The 12,463-nt window shown below is 31.1% G+C and overlaps 1 protein-coding gene and 1 long non-coding RNA gene across 2 annotated transcripts in view; one reads left to right on the forward strand and one right to left on the reverse strand.

Annotated features, from left to right (window-relative positions):
- LOC115889402 overlaps positions 1-12,463 on the reverse strand; it is a 70,506-nt gene that overhangs the window by 8,850 nt on the left and 49,193 nt on the right. The gene's annotated exons all lie outside the window — the stretch shown is intronic.
- LOC115889695 lies at positions 6,304-10,220 on the forward strand. The gene is made up of 2 exons (XR_004051490.1): positions 6,304-6,479; positions 10,003-10,220. It is a non-coding gene; the product is annotated as an uncharacterized LOC115889695 (long non-coding RNA).

Here is a 12,463-nt window from a genome sequence, read left to right on the forward strand (position 1 = left end):
CTCAGTACTTCGTTCAGTTACGTATTGCTTTTGAAATTAAGCTAAAATATGTCTACCGGACCATGCTAAAATATGTGAGGATTTCCATTTAAAAAAAAAATCAATATAGCGTCGTATCTGTCCAAATTGACGTTGTAAAAAATTTTAATGTAGAAAATCGGCATCCTTGCGAAATTACGTTAAAACATCTTTTTACTATCTTAAAATAATAGAAAAAGAGGAAAATTTTTAAATTAGATTTGAGACATAAAATGATTCTGGAACAATTCATTTTAAATCCACTGTATATCGAAAACAGTAAGTGCAAAGTATACTAAACTATATATATTTTGAAATTAAGCTAAAATATAATGGAACCATGCTAAAATATGTGGGGTTTCCATTTTAAAAAAATCAAGATGACGTCGTATCTGTCAAAATTGACGTTGTAAAAAATTTTAATGTAGAAAATCGGCATCCTCGCGAAAATTACATTAAAATATCTTTTTTACTATCTTAAAATAGAAAGGAGGAAAATTTTAAATTGGGTGAGACACTTAAAATGATTCTGGAACAATTCATTTTTAAATCCACTGTATATCCAAAACGGTAAGAGAAGTATACTAAACTTTATATTTTTGAAATTAATAAATATGTCTACCGGATCATGCTAAAATATGTGGGGTTTCCATTTAAAAAATCAAGATGGCGTCGTATCTGTCAAAATTGACTGTAAAAAATTTTAATGTAGAAAATCGGCATCCTCGCGAAAAAGTACATTAAAATATCTTTTTACTATCTTAAAAAATAGAAAAGAGGAAAATTTTAAATTGGGTGAGACACTTAAAATGATTCTGGAACAATTCATTTTTAAATCCTCTGTATATCGAAAACGGTATGAGCAAAGTATACTAAACTATATATTTTTGAAATTAGCTAAAATATGTCCACCGGACCATGCTAAAATATGGGGGTTTCCATTTAAAAAAATCAAGATGGCGTCGTATCTGTCAAAATTGATGTTTTAAAAAAATTTGGTGTAGAGAATCGGCATCCTCGCGAAAAATTACATTAGAAAATCTTTCTACTATCTTTAAATACCAAACAGGAAAATTATAAATCGAGTGAGACACTTAAAATGATGTCCCTGTACATATGTATTTGCGATGGGTTATTTGCCAGTAATGAACTTAACAAAAATAATTTACATTTAGATTTAGACTGACACGATGGAAATATTGCCAGAAGCACATATTTACGATGGGTCAGCTAATTATTTACTTTTCAATCTAACACGGCCCAGAATGTTATAAAATTAAACTAAATAAAAAAAAAACAAAAATAGTCTGATTTCTTTATTTTTTTTATTCAGCCCAATTTACAACTTACAACTGTTTAGTTCTACTGATAGAGTCTAATCAGATGGCCAGTAACGCAACTGGTCCTTAGAACACTAAAGGTTTGTTTGCGCGCCCAACTTCCGAATTGAATATCGCTCATTAGCCAATAACTGTTTAATGGCATAATGTCCCACAAAACTTTGTTCGGCCAAACTGACGATTTCTTCAACTTATTCTTAGCAAATTTGTTATCGTTCGCAATGTACCGCTCGATTGAAAATCATGGCGGTGTCAAGCGTTATTTTACAAAGAAACTGGCTTTCAACAAAATCAACAGGTTGCAAAGCGTTATTTTACGGAGAATTCGCAGGATCATCATCAAATTTCTTTGGCCACTTTTACAATCTCAAAATCGGAAAATACTTTTTAAGTTTTCCTAATGGCTACATCTGGAGAGATAATCACAAATACTGATAATTCAATTAATCCTTTCTTTTACATAAACAGCTTGCTTTCTACTACGTTCGTAGTTTTCAATATTTTTACACATTTTTCGGAACGTCAAGTAATACTCGTAGATTTAGTCAGCGTTTCAATATCTCGAACACCGTTATTTATTCAGCTTTTTTTATAGTAATTTATAGTTATTTATCGGTGAAATGAATAATTCTATAATGGCGTACTTTTTCTAAACTTCCTGTGATACCGCCTTTTTACAAAAGCCGTCGATTAAGAGTACACCTGAAACTTCATGTCATGCGGTGACTTAAAAAGTACCTACACTGTATGTTTTTAGTAACAATACATTTTAAGCATTCATCATAATACTTCTTAACAAATTGATCCATGAGTTAAAATAAAAAATAATGGTTTAGTTCAATAAAAGATCTTTTTTTCAGTTGTAACGTAACACTGCTTGTCGGAAAACAATCTTAATAAATCAAAACGGCTGCCTTTCGACTTCTCGACACAAAGCTTTTATATAAAAAAGAAGTTGGCCACATATTTTTTTAAATATTATTTTAACAACAAAAATTACCTTGAAGTTTCTGTTTCGGTGTCATATTTCGTATTTTTCAGTTACCAGTAGGCCATGTTGACAAACATTTTCAATTCGACTTCATCTGGAATAGTCGGCCCCGTTGAAAAATAACACCATTTCGGTATTCAATACTAAAATTGTTAACTCATCTATACTCATAAGCTTGAAATCGCTACCAAAAGAAAAAAGAGTAAAAAATATCTGACTTACTTCGTAAAATACTGACAAAGCACCGAGTTATAAACAGTCGCCAAGGTCTCATGATTGATATTTAGACACTTCATTAGACTTGCGTTGAGAAAAATATGGAACAACATTTAACTGATAAGTTTCTTAGAACTGAAATCCGATAGCTCTGGAATCGACTTATTGGCTTCCCTTTATCAAATGCCCAGCCTTTCTTGGTACTTTTCTTCAATCTTTAGTACAAATAAATTTATCATAACTTTTAATTAGTTTTGTAATACAATCGATACCAGAAAAATTCGGGGATATTTTATTTTATAGTTAAACATGATTAAAACCACGCGAAATGGAAATGTGGTATCTGTCGTTATTTAAAATAGTCCAATTTATGCTATTCTCCTGAAATCTTAAAAAATCCTGGTGTACATTACCTTTATTTTAGCTGAATACCCTAAATCTGTATTTTTTTTTCTTATTTTTTTTTCTGTTTTAATTTAATAATTACATGTTTATCGTATTGTCAGAACCTTTTATTACGTTTATTGATGATCGTAAGTTTGGTTTGAATATGTATATAAAACTACAAAAGCCCCCATTTAAAACTACGGAGCTATAGATCTAAAATTCAGTCCTAAAACCTGTATCATTATCTTGGTTTCTAAAAGAACTTTCACAGTGTTAACTTCGTACTTTGATGTTATTAATATCACTTTTTAAATTGACTAAACCTTTTCTCAATATTCTGAAACAACAAGAGAGCAATTTTAATTTCTCAAGTTTTATGCGTGCTTACTCAATGTTACTATGAGCATGGCAATTTTGAAAGTTATATGCATCGATCATGAGCTTATCCTTGTAATTTGGTATTTTTTTTGAAAACAGCTGAAAAATTTGTTTTAAAATTTTTCCATTTTTCGTGGGTGGGTTTCCATGCAGTAAACCATCGTTTAGCAGATTTAAGTAAAAAGGGACAATTCTACTTACAGTTTCCCGATCAGACCAACGAAATTCAGTTTCATACCAATTTATTTTTACAAACCACTCGTATAGGCGGAGTTTCCAATGCCCGCCGTTGAAGATGGGCACAGATTCGATTGTAGCACGCTTGGCCATTGCTAATTTAATTAGCATAAAGTCACACAAAATTCACAGGCACACGAAAACCACCCGGGTTTATTACCCCACACCTGATGTTAAATTCTTTTGAATTCGTGGTTAATGTCAAGCAGTGACTGCCGCGGCAACGCTATCCCTTCACTGTCGTTCGCGTCCCGCCTTCTTGGCGCACATGCGTGAACAACCAGATAATTAAAAAGAGCGCCAGATTCAAATATTGCAAATAGAATCTAACAATATTAAAGAACATTTATCTCAGAAAAGATATGGTAGACCGGATAAATCTTGCGTTGCTGAACATATTGTTGATAAAGAACATTGTATAGATCTTAATAATTTAAAATTAATTAAAAAGTCTCAAATTACAGACAATTAGATGCATATGAGAGCATCAGAATTAATAAATGTAAAGGTAGTATGAACAGAGACAACGGTCCAATTCCTGCAAGTTCTTTGTTCCTACTACTCTAGTAGCGGAAATCTGACTGTTACGCTCGGTTGGCTAGATCTTGCCCCGCCCACTCGGTGCCCACTGAGCGAGTGTATAAACGCTCAAATTGTAGACTGTAATTTAGTTTAATTATCTGCTGATGATGCTAACATGGTTAGCAAAAAATTTAGCGAAACGAGCGTCCAGTGTAAAAGTAAAAGTATTTTGGTGTATTGTGGTGATTTAGTGTTTTATTTTGCTGGAATAAAATCAATAAACCAAGATTTATATTCTATATCTCGACCACATTTAACATACAAATATCTTGACCATGTTCAAAATTTACTTACTACTACTCTAGTGGCGTAAATTTAACTGTTACGCTCGGTTGGCTCTGACTCGGTTGGCTAGATTTTGCCACCCCCTTCCTCCCGGTGCCCACTGAGTGAGTATATAAACGCTCAACTTGTAGATTGTATTTTAGTTTATAATTATCTGCTGATGATGCTAACATGGTTAGCGAAACGCGCGTCCAGTGTAAAAGTGTTTTATTTTGCTGTGTAACACCAAAGGTATTAAACCCCCAACTGTAGTGATTTTTAAGACATTTATTTGGTATTACAACGAAAGGCTTCCTTCTTGAAGAGTTATACAATTTATAATTACAATGCATGAGTTGTGTAAATGTTAACAACTCTAACTAATTTTATTTCTTCCGAGTGGTTGTACTTCCTAGGTGACTTTTGTCTTTGGGTCTGATGATGGGAATAATTTAAATTCCCGAAACATGTCGCCCCCCTTACTTTTTTAATCATTAAAATTTAAATTAAACTTAAAGATTGTGAGTTATTGTCCTTTTACCCGCCTTCAAAGGTTTTGCTTTGATGTAATGATTTTATTCCATATAAAAAAAGTTTTGGTCTGGTTTTGGTCACTATGGAAAGGCAGATAGAAGCAGTTATCTCATACAAAAGGCGAAAATTATGTAGAACTTGTTACTTCTTACAAAATTATATGGATTAGATCATTAAAACATTTTGCCAAAAAAATATTAACACTCTTCTTCTGGTTAAGAAGACATTGTCTAATTCCGTCCCATTTACATCGTATAGATGTAAATGTATATCCCTTTTGCGATTGTAGAGAAATTGGAACGTTAAACCATATTTTTTTCGAACTGTATCAATCACTTTAATACCTTCTATAAAATCATTATTAAATTTGATATTTTTCATAGGTGCTTCCTTTGGTAACATTTTGTCACGGCATTTTGTCCAACAGTTGAGATATGGGATTTCCCAGACTCGCTTCTATGACGATCCTCGTCTGTCATGACATAAGCCCTCAACCGTAGATTATTATTTTTGTTATGTCTATATTCCCACAGTCTTTCACTTTCAATTCGTTTATCGTTAGCTTGCCTCTATAGATCCGCCTCTTCTTTATGTATAGCGTTCGCAATGACGCAATTTATTCATTCCACCAATATGCAGAAATACGCCTACGACTATACTTTGGTATACAGTAGTGGCGTCGTCTCCATCAAGATCAATCTCATTTAAAGCTTTCTGAAGTTTTTCTTCCGCTCATCTACGGCATCCACTCTGTTCATTTAAGATGGGAGAAGGGTTTAATTTTCCAACACCTTCGAAGACTATATAATTGTGGTCACTAAGCGTCCCTTTGTTGCTTACTTTCCAGTCTTTAATGCCAGTTTCTTCATATATAACTCTTAAATCAGGCATGGACGTATAGTTTTGTCTTGGGAAATTAGGTTTATTGTCTCTATTGGCAATTATTAGGTTATTGGATGCAATCCACTCAGTCACAACTTGTTTCCTTTTATCTGTAAATAACATACCCCATTGTGGCCATTTAGCATTAATATCTCCTCCTATGATAACAGATTTATGAAATCCTCGAATCAGTTCTTCCATCGCCCTTAAAGATGTTTCTAAGCTCTCCATATCGGCATTATACGACAAGTAGCAACTGACTATCATGCCTATACTGGTGATGACATCTGAAAAGCCTGGACCCTGTCAAAATATATTAGGCAATTAACAAATGATACAGAATAATCTATTTTTTAATAGATATGATACATTTAACTAAACCATGACGATCCTTCAAGATAAAATTTATGGGAATTTTTATATATAAAGATTAAAAATTATCTCCTGCTTGAAGGCTAAATACTCCCCTGATGATCATATAAAATCGCTCAAAGAAGATTTACCTCAAATACATTTTGATTATTTTGCTGACCAAATAGATCTAGATATAATGTGTAAATTTATAGTTTTGGCATTTATCTTAGCTGTGATGTTAGTGTCCAGCATACATACTGCAGCTGTTAGTGAAAATTTAGATGGGGAGGCTTATGGTAAGTGAAATTTTTATAATAGCAAAATTAAGTAAATTTTGTAATATTATAAACCAATGATATTTATACCGTATGATCGAGAAAAAAAACGGCGTGAGTGATAGCTATGTAATGAAGATCGCTGTCATTTTATATGATATAGGGAATGTCATCGATGTTCATTTCCAAGCTATCTGGACGCCGTTTTTTTCGATCATACGGTATTACGGCTACAATATAGTATACCTTGAACCAATTATTCTTTGTGGTAAGATAATGTAAAGCAAAACTTATTATAGCATTTAACAATTTTTTATGAAATATTTTAGATTATATGAGAAAATTAAAAACTTTATTATGGTCTCCGAAATATGTAAAATTCATTAGAAAATACTATAAAATTATCTCATATTGCTATTTATATTCAACTTTTTCATAAAAGTTATTATTTTTTAATTTACCTACTTTGAAAGAATGCGAAAACCTTTAAAGAAATATCGTAATTTTAAATTATAAGAGAACATCGTGGACTATATCAGGTGACAAGAAAATATTTGCCCAAGATGTCATTTAATTGCTTCTTGTGGATTAAATTTTAAACTTTTTTTTCAAAGAAAAGCTTTCTTGTTTTTCTTAAAAATATCAAAAACAATACCTGTGACAATACTAAGAATTTCTACATAGTGCACTCTTGCATAGTTCCATTATTAACGCTCTTACTACTAATCTATGTCTATTTACTTCTTTAAAAAAATATGTTGTAGCAACTGCAGTTTTTGTCTACTTCTACATACAGGGTCCGGCAATAGTGCGTTGGGCATCTGTAGCTCCTAGAATAAAAAACTTGAGAATTTTGTTTAAGTGCAAATCTAAAGTTTCTAGGATGCATTTCAGGAAAATATTTTAACTTCTATAGGGTGGCTCAAAAAATTGTTAGTGTATCCGGATGATTTTTTTAAATGGAAAATTCTGTATATTATTGTATTTTTGGCTTTTTTCAGATCACTTTACATAATCCTAAGATATGAGTATATATTTTTCGATAGGTTGAGGGATATTAATAAATAAATAAAAAATATACATTTTTCAGCCTTTCTTAAAAAAAATATTAAAAATACAACAACTGTCCTGAAATCAAAAATATATCAAGTATTTACTTTAGATGGTCTGTACTTACTTTGCTATATGGTAATCGTAAATCATACAGGATGTTCAAAATTTGACGCTAAATTTTCTAAAATATAAAATATTTGTTGTTCGTTTTTTAAATGGAACATCCTATATATTAATTTTTCAATAGGTGGATAATTAAAAATTCAATATTCTTTGTATTTATAGCATTTTACGATTTTTAACGGTTTCGCTGATATTCCAGGTTTTATATTTCATATGGCAAGCCACACTAGCCACTACAAAGCCACCCAATAATTCTTCTCTCGTATTTTGCTGTTGAGAGAGCCATATGAAATACTGCGTGTATCTGCAAAACCATTAAAAATTTTGAAAAACTTTAAATACAAAAAATGTAAATTTTTTAATACTCCAACTAATACAAAAATAATATACAGAGTGTTGCATTTAAAAAACAAAGAAAAATTATTTTATATTTTAGAAAGTTTGGCGTAGAATTTTGAACGTCCTGTATGATTTAAGATTACGATATTTATAACAAAGTATAGACCATCTAAATTAAATACCTAATATAATTTTTTAGTTTCAGGACAGTTCTTGTATTTGTAATATTTTTTTAATGAAGAATGAAAAAAAATATATTTTTTATTTATTTATTAATAGCTCTGAAACTATCGAAATATATTTATTCATATCTTAGGATTATGGAAAGTGATCTAAAAGGAAGCCAAAAATGCAATAATATACAGGGTGTTCCGTTTCAAAAAAAAATCATCCCAATCCACTCACACTTTTTGAGCCACCCTATAGAAGTTAAAATATTTTCCTGAAATACATCCTTGTATATACTGTAGGTTTACACTTAAACAAAATACCCAAGTTTTTTATTCTAGGAGCTACAGATGCCCGACGCACTATTGCCGGACCTTGTATATTTTATTAGCTGATATGGGAATAACTTGGTAATTATTTTTACAGATATGATAGCTATTTTGCAAAAAGCGCCGTTATTTTGTTGGTTAGGTGTCTCTTTGTGGTGTTGGTTGTGCTGTTTGTTTGCACAATAGCTGGCTAGTTTTTAAACTAGCCAAGTGTCAATTTTAGCCGTAACATATACAATTATTAATATCTAGTTTTTTCGAAGAACCGATTCTTACTGCATATATTTTGAATAAATATTAATTGTGAAATTTATTATAAATTTATTTCGGCAATTCGAATAAAAACCTCTTTTATTTAAATTTCAGTAGATTGTTTCAATTTTGAATTGATTAGATTGAGTAGTTACAACATTTCGCAATAATGAATTTGGAATTAACACTTTATGATGCCATTTTGATAAATAATGTTGTCATCTTGTTCTTAACTTCAAAAATTAATCTCTACCTATAACAATTTAAATACAATTTACTATTTTTAATTAATAATTAACCTTCGACAACTATCTAATTAGTAATTTTAACAAAATAAGTTAAAATAAATATTTTAAACATAAATATCAGCATATTATATTATATTAGCAATAATGATCAGACATAAATAATTGAGTTCCAGTATTTATAAAATGATTTGTAAAGAATGTCTATACATGTGTGGCAGATTCATCTGATATTTCCTGATTCTTTCTAAAAAAAAAAATCTAAGTAAGAAAATTAACAAAATAAAATAGTTATTTTTTTTGTAAACACCGCTGGCGTTAATCCAACTTGTGTTGATCAACTTGTCAGTGGTATTTTACTAATAAAACAAATTTTCCTAAAGAGAAAAAATCTTAATTTTTCGGGAAATATATCTTTTTCCGTCGTCGGAAGCAAAAAAAACACAAAGAAAGAAAAACTATTTAAAATATCTAAAAACTCTTCAAGAACACTTTAGTTTTTTAACGTTTATCAAAAACCGTTGATAAATGATTTGGAAAAATATAATAAATATAGGAAACCTCCTCCATAAACAATCCTAAAATGCTGGTAAGTACATACTCGCCGAGGGGACCCGAGGCGCGATAAAAATGGACGGTTCTAATCGATAGCCGCATGCATATCGCTATTTTTTTGTCGCGCCTCGGGTTACCTCGGCGAGTGTGTGCTTAATAATTAAGTTGTAAAATATTTACAAATTATAAATTAGTTAATTACGTCTTCTTATAACAAAAATACTGTCACTATACAAGGTGTTCCAGAAATAAGTGCAAGCATTTTAAGGGATGGTATATCTGGTCAAAAGGAACGTTTTTTCTCTATACTGCTTTTCAAGTAAGTCCAAAAACCGAGTTATTTTACTTTGAAAATTATATTTTACGCAAAAAAACCATAGGCGTGTTTGATAAGGCCGAAATATACTACCAGTTAAAATACTTGCACTTATTTTCTAGGACACCCTGTATACATTTGTTTTATTTAACTGTATATTTTAGGTTTACATCGAGCGAAAAGATCGGCATGTAATCTTCCTGACTGGGAAATAAAAGGATTTAAACTCAGCGAAGGACTTTGTGGGCTTAAATGTTACATTTTTAAGAAAAAAAGCGGTTACTGTAGCCTGAATAATACATGTGTATGTTACTAGATATTTGTTAATTAGTACCATGAATATATTTTCTATATTTTTTTATAAATACATATTATGATAGTATAGATCTTTTTTATTTATATGTTTATTAATTATAGTCAAATTTATCGATTAGTCAATGCAAATTTAAAGTTATTATTAAGTTTTAAGCCTCAAATTTTCCTAAAAAAAATAAACCTATTGAATGTAATAATTTTACTTACGAGAATAATAGCAAAATAAGCATCAAATTAATATTACAGCCTCTGAATAATACGATGATTATATATTTTTTGATAAATATTAACTTCCCGAAAACATAATAAATCTTCACATAGTTCTTAAAGTAGCTATAAAAAACATAGTTTGATTAACAATATTAGTTTTATATTCTTATTATACACATTGTAGCGATTCAATTGTAGTTCATTCAAGAATTAAAAAAATACACTTTTTCAATAAATTAACGCACCACAATATTAAATCAGGTTTATTGATATTAAATAAATCATAGTAAAGTTAATTATAGTTAAACTACTTCTTAATCTGTTTAATCTTAAGAATAATCCCGAAATTTCTAAAAAAGTGAAAATTCTGAAATTGGCGGTATAAAAACAAAATTGGACAAAAACATTTTTAGAAGCGAGTGTTTCCACCTCTGGCACGAATAACATCTTGGCATCATTGATTTATACTTAAAATAAGCTGCCTTATTGCATCTTGATTCAAATTTTCCTAGATATGGATTAGCCTCTCACCCAACGTTTCCAGATTGTTTGGTTCGATGGTTCTGATCTTAACAGCCCATTTAAGATATCCCACAGGTTTTCAATAGGACTTAGGTCTGGACAACGAGCCGGCTATGCCGGGGTGTTAATTTGGACCTCGTCTAGATAATTTCTGACAACTCGTGCAACGTGCGGTCTGGCGTTGAAGCAACGAGAACAAGAAATTATCACCGATATATGGTGCGAAAGGTACGCGCCGTCACAGAAATCCCTCCCCAAACCATAATTGACCCTCCTCCAAATAATGTAGTTTGTGAGAAATTGCATTGGGCATAACGTTCATTGTGTCGTCGAAAAACACGGACGCGTTTATCATTATTGTACAAGCAGAATCGGGACTCATCTGTAAATAGCACACGTTCCCAATCAGCCTCTAAACCAATTTACGTATTCTCTGGCAAAACGTAGTCTTTCTCGTCGGTGATTTATGATTAAAGAAAGACCTCGAGCAGCAATTCTTGGTCTTAAATCAGATTCTCTTAATCGTAATCGAACTATTTCATGACTAATTTCCAGACCACGGACCTCACGCAGTTGAATCTGTAGGCTATGTAGGCATATCTGTAGGCAGAATTCTTAAAAATCTATCTTGATTTGGTGTTGTAATGCTATTTTGACCTAGTCCTGACCTACGAGAATGATTTCCTGTTTCTAGGAATTTGTGTACTAGTACTACCCGTGAAATGGCTGTATGATTAACATCAAATCGACGACCAATTCTTCGGAAGGTTCCCTCTTTCCACAACACTACAGCTTGAGCGCATTCTTCGCTAGTTAAATTTAGACTGGGAGGTTCCATAATAATTAAAACTAGTGAAGATTTGGAGAAGAAATACAAAGTAAACGCAGGAGGTACTTTAAAAATACTGAGAACTAATTCAATTCTGATACCTTACTACTTGTTTGTGAATTCTTGTAAAAAAGTTTAAGAAAAAATTGGCACATATCGGGCAAAAACTATGCAAAATATAAACTGAAGGTAGGAATTCCCCTCTGGGAAAAAAATATTTAAAAAATTAGAATTTCACATTGGTGCGTTAATTTTTGGGAGATTAATTCCTTCATCGTGAAATGGACGAATCAGCTAATCTAATTTTTCGAATAAATTTTGTTCAGATAAGTGATTAAATCCTAAGACCAGTTTAACCGGGATTATTTTTTCGGCATCCTTTTGGGTTTTCTTTTTGTCGTTTATCACTAATTCTGAGAGATTTTGGCAACAGTTCATTTAAAAACATTAAATTTTATAGTTAATAAAATTCTTATAGTTATTTGCTTCATCCTAAGTCATTGGCTTCATTCTAAGTCATTCAGGAAATAATATAGCCGTACATCACTCAACCTATAAATTTAATTGATTAAAATACCCAAATAATTTTTTGCATGATTTTGATTTTTAGAAAATAATTTCATGCACAATAATTTTAGAATAAAAACTCACGACCGCTTTGCGGTCTCGGGTTTTTATTAAATTATTGTGCATTCAACTATTTTCCAAGCAAAATATATTTGAATAGTTTAATCGATTAAATTTATAGG

Source organism: Sitophilus oryzae, unplaced genomic scaffold, assembly GCF_002938485.1.
Source record: "Sitophilus oryzae breed Bouriz unplaced genomic scaffold, Soryzae_2.0 scaffold_1177_pilon_pilon, whole genome shotgun sequence".
Lineage (NCBI taxonomy): Eukaryota > Metazoa > Arthropoda > Insecta > Coleoptera > Curculionidae > Sitophilus > Sitophilus oryzae.